We start from the raw sequence: 4950 nt of genomic DNA on the forward strand, positions 1-4950 counted from the left end.
TCAAAAGCTCTGTCTCCGTTTGTTTATAGGCCCGCAGAAAAGTTGCATAGTGCACCTTTAAGTTACGTACAAGTAAAGCTCTACCCCAGTACAGTACTTAGGTAAAAATACTGAGTTATACTTACCTCATACTACTTATCTCAATACAAGAAATATCCACATTCGGACAGTTTTCTCATTATTAAAAGGGTTACATCTCTTTTGCAGTGTGCTTTCATACAGGGAACGATATCGACAAATGAACAATGCAGACAGGAATGTGTTTTCAATAGATAACAACAACCAAAAAAGTAGCATTTGTTAAGGAGGCTAAACTGCTGGCAGACTGTGCAGCTGGCCAAAAGTTAAAAATAAGGCCGAGGTCCAAACAGAGAGCGTGTAAATCCTCACACAGGATGGATGTAGCTGTCGTTATTGCTGTTGTTGTTGTTGTGTCCACCATTCCTTATAGAGACAATGGTGTTAATGAGCCTCACATATCAACCACAGCACACTCCATCCTCTGTGTGTGTGTGTGTGCGTGTGTGTGTGTGTGTGTGTGTGTGTGTGTGTGTGTGTGTGTGTGTGTGTGTGTGTGTTGTGTGTGTGTGTGTTGGTCAGGGGCTGTATATCTCTGTGTGAAGTGTTGGTTCTGCTTGTATTTGTCTTCAGATGTCTTTTGAAGCAGCTTAGGCCCAGACTGAAAAAAACTATTCCACACTCGGGCAGATGAATTGATGATGAAATGACAGCTGATAGCTCAGTGTTGGACCAGCTAGCTTAGCCTCTTAGCACAGAAAAAGAAATTAAAACAAACATCTTTAACCAATTTAAAAACTCTCCTGGCACTTGATGGCAGAACAAAAGAACCCCCACACCATCAGGATAAATCTCAGTCCCCGATGACTTCCTGCTCACCTCTGATCATCGGTCCGGCAGGTACTTTGCTGGAGGTGGGTGGGGCGTAACGGTGCGTTCGCTGTCTGTCAGTGGCAGGATGTGGTAGAAATTCTCTGTTGGAGTCAGGCTCAGGTTTGCCATCTGTCAGCTCTGATGGCCCGACTATCGATCCAACGCTGGGGTCACACCAGGACCCTGACCCCCCACATCACTGCCTGACACACACACACGCACACATACGCAGAGGCAGGTTTAGGTATCTGACAGTAATGTGACAGTCATTTTCCCATTGTGATGGCTGTCAGCGTCAGCCTGCTGAGCAGCAACACAGCCGTCACTCCTAACCTTTTTATCCTAAACACCAACCCGGATCAAACCCCAACAACCTCCGTCACAAGTTGGACCACATGCTGTGTGTGTTTGTATGTGCGCGCTGCTCAAGAAAGATGAGATTAGATGTAGCTGCAGTGATTCACTGTGAGGGAATTTGAAAAACATAGCAACAACTAGAACAAATAGCAGTGGGAGGCCAATACATACAATTCTTCGAGACCTCTTGATATTTAAAGGTGCACTATGTAGAAGAAGTTTTTAAATTTTAATCAGAAGAGAAAGATCTTCATTGACTGATTTTTTTTCTGCCTAAACAAACTGAATAAACAAACTGACCTTAAAGGACAACAGTTTCATATTGTTTTACTTTGTTTATATGTGGCGGACCCTGCTACCTTTCTAGCTTCAAACAGTGTTCTGGGACCTTATTTTCCTCCGAGAACAGCTTGTTTATTCAGTTATGGAAAAATTAAATGATTTTATATTATTACCTCAATGTTGTAAATATTAAAATTCTGAGTTTGAATTACTTCTCCAAAACTACTAGTGCCCCTTTAACCTGATCTTATATCTTGTCTTGGTCACCAGCACTGAAAACCAATCATATATTGGTTATTTTAAATGTCCAAATGACACTATAATGATTGCAAAACATTATAAATTGATATTTACAGATCACTTATGCACCCAGTCTGTCAGTAACTTTCTGCCAGCCTTGTTGTTGAATTACCTTTGGTTGCAAATAAGCATTTAAACTCTGCATAATCCTCATTAAAAGCTGCCGTAGTGAAGAATTTGGCTGTTTCTTTTGTCTTGTTTTGCAGTTCTGTGAGATGGATGATCGTGGTTTCTTTTCTCTACTGATATGCCCTCTAGGTCATGACAGGTATGTACAGTCATCAGGAATAAATCAATCCAGGTTCATCTAATCAGTCCTGCACTTGTGTTTAAAGAGCCAAAACAGTCAGATACAAAAGATCAGGCTGAACAAAGACGATACACATCACTTTATCTTGGACTGGTTGAGTGACGTACGAAGAATGGGGCCCTGGATTTGTCAGTATGTGCTCATATACTTTGTACTACATACTTCTGTGTACTACCACTCTAGAAACACTTCCAGGGCTCCTTTCTGCCTGCAGTCAGCTTTCAGGGTTCGATCCAGACTTTGAAAAACACTTAAGCAGATCAAACGTCCCGTCCTGCAGCTGGGATGTCCAGCAGAAGAAGCAGCAAACAGGAGCACATTGAACTGGAATTGATACTCAATTAGGGGTCGCTTTAATGAGCAGAAAAGCTGTTTTTTCCTTTTTCCTGTTTACCTTCAAGTGCAGCTGATCTGTTCAGGTTACAGATCATTGACAGTGTAAGGGTAATCTGATTTTTCACTTAAAGTTTAATACGCTATATTTTTTAAATAAGAGAGCTGGTGTCTTTGCTTCAGGTGTTTCCATAACTGCAAGGTTGCAGGTCTGATCCCTGCAGCGTCTCTTCTATCTATCCCTGTCGAATGAAAGGAGGCTCCGGGCTGACCTCTGACCCATGACCCCTCTGGTGCAACAACTACTGTTTATTAAGGTACTCTCTGTTTTTCCACATGACTAATGATTAAACTCCTCCGCAACAATAATTAGTTTAAAATGCAAGACATTCTCTAAGTCATTAAACATTCACATTATTTAACTAGTGAACTAAAATATCTCCAATGAGGCAAATATTGCCTCACTACTTACATTCTGTTAATACTAGACACAAAAATTCACCAATATGTGAATGACAAACATACGTGGATAATATTTATGTTTGGGCACTTCACCTGCATAGCCTAAATATTATTGCAAAGTCCTTGATCACTTGATCCACCTATTGAACACAAGTGTGTCTAACAGTGATAACATTACTGATTTGGCACAAAAAACCTTCAACCAAAACCAATATTGACTAAATAAGACACAATGCAAACATTCTCCATGAAAACTGTGCTAGGAAAACAAAATCTCTCAGGTGAAACATAGGACATATAATGCCAATGAAGCTTTCCATTGAAATGAATACAGGAAACAACCAATGCAAAAAGCTGAAGCACAAAACTCAATACAGTTCTCTTAATTGGTCAAAAAAATTCTCAAACACAAATACTACAAGTTTCCTCCATTGAAAACAATGGCAACAAAATCTGATATTGAGAGAAAAACACTAGTGGTAAAGAAGTCCATCAATTAATGATAGTGAAACTGATTTACTGTCAGTTGTTTGCCACGAAATTCGGTCCAGACATTCATGTTCATCAAAGAAAGAAACCTGCTGACTTTGGTGGTCCTCTTGTATTTTTTTAAGCTAGCGCTCTTATCTGGTCACAGATTGTATGTTACACTCCAACCCACCCTAACCACTGAGTTGCCATCACTGACTCTCCCCGGACAGCCAGCTCCCAGTTAACAGGGCCGGACTGGGACAGAACAGCACAGACCAATTTGACGTAGGGAATACAGTTCTGAGGTGGCTTTCTCACCAGGTTTGGCTCCTGGCATCCCAGGCCTAAGTCAGCAGGGAATGCTTACTAATGACAGCTAACAACATTTAGCAGCACTTTAGCAACAAAGCTACTGGTATCTGACTACAAGGAAGCTTCTCCATAAAACATGACCCAGTTCCATCTAAATCACGGAAAAAAGTTATAAAGTAGGGTTTTTGCACAGACGCCGTCCTCCAGCCAGCTTGTTTAGTAACATTATATCATCTCGATCGGTATATGTCCCTCTGACAGCCTTTTTGTTACCCAATCTAATTGGGTGACAACATATGACGTTGGTCATCCCATCGATCCGTAGAAGAACCCAAATCATCTTTACACCATTCCTCAGTGCTTGCTCTATCAGAGACTCTAATATTGCTCCGATTGTCAGTTTGGCAGCATTATTTTCATTGTGGTAATGAAACTGATTGACTGCAAGACACTCAAACTCTCCACTGAAATAAATACAATACACAATAATTCTCCATCAAAGCTGCTTTTAATGAACTACTTTTTCGGCAACGCACTCACACATAAACAGAAAGTGAGATGAGTAAAATAAAAATCTGAACACACACTCTTTCCCTCTCTCCAGCTGGAGGACGAGGCAGCAGGAAGCGGGCGGTCCAGTTTTTCTTCTTCATTAGTGTTTGTGCCTGCAGGTGTTAAATAATATTAATGACCTCCAGCGTCACTACTTACCTCCGCGCTCGGCCTCGCCTCAAGTGATTTTATCGACTCCCGACTCCTCAGTCAGTGTGTGTGTGTGTGTGTGTGTGTGAGATTATTCTGCGGCGATATTATCAGGAACTTTAATAAGTTGATTAGCAGCGAGGCGCTATCTGCTAACTGGATCTAGATGATGATGTTGATTGGACGGAGCGCAGCGCCATCCATCTTTCTGATTGGCTAATAACTGAAATCCATCACAGTTTCACACGGTTTTGGCTGGCCCCTGTGTGTGTGTGTGTGTGTGAGTGTGCATGCAGGGGTGAGTGTGTCTTGTTCCCTCCACTTTATCTGCCGTGGTTCATTTTCTTCTTCTTCCCCTTTCTTGTTCTGTTCCTTCCTTTTATTCATTTCACCTTTCCCTTCTTCTACCTACTCCCGTTTTGCTCTCTCTCTGTTCCTACTTTTAAAAGTATTTTTCTCTTTTCTTTCTCTCTTTCTCGAGGTTTGGAGAGCAGGGCCTTGTAATACAGGACACACACACACAAAGTGGG

This window comes from Pagrus major, chromosome 5, assembly GCF_040436345.1.
Source record: "Pagrus major chromosome 5, Pma_NU_1.0".
Taxonomy (NCBI): domain Eukaryota; kingdom Metazoa; phylum Chordata; class Actinopteri; order Spariformes; family Sparidae; genus Pagrus; species Pagrus major.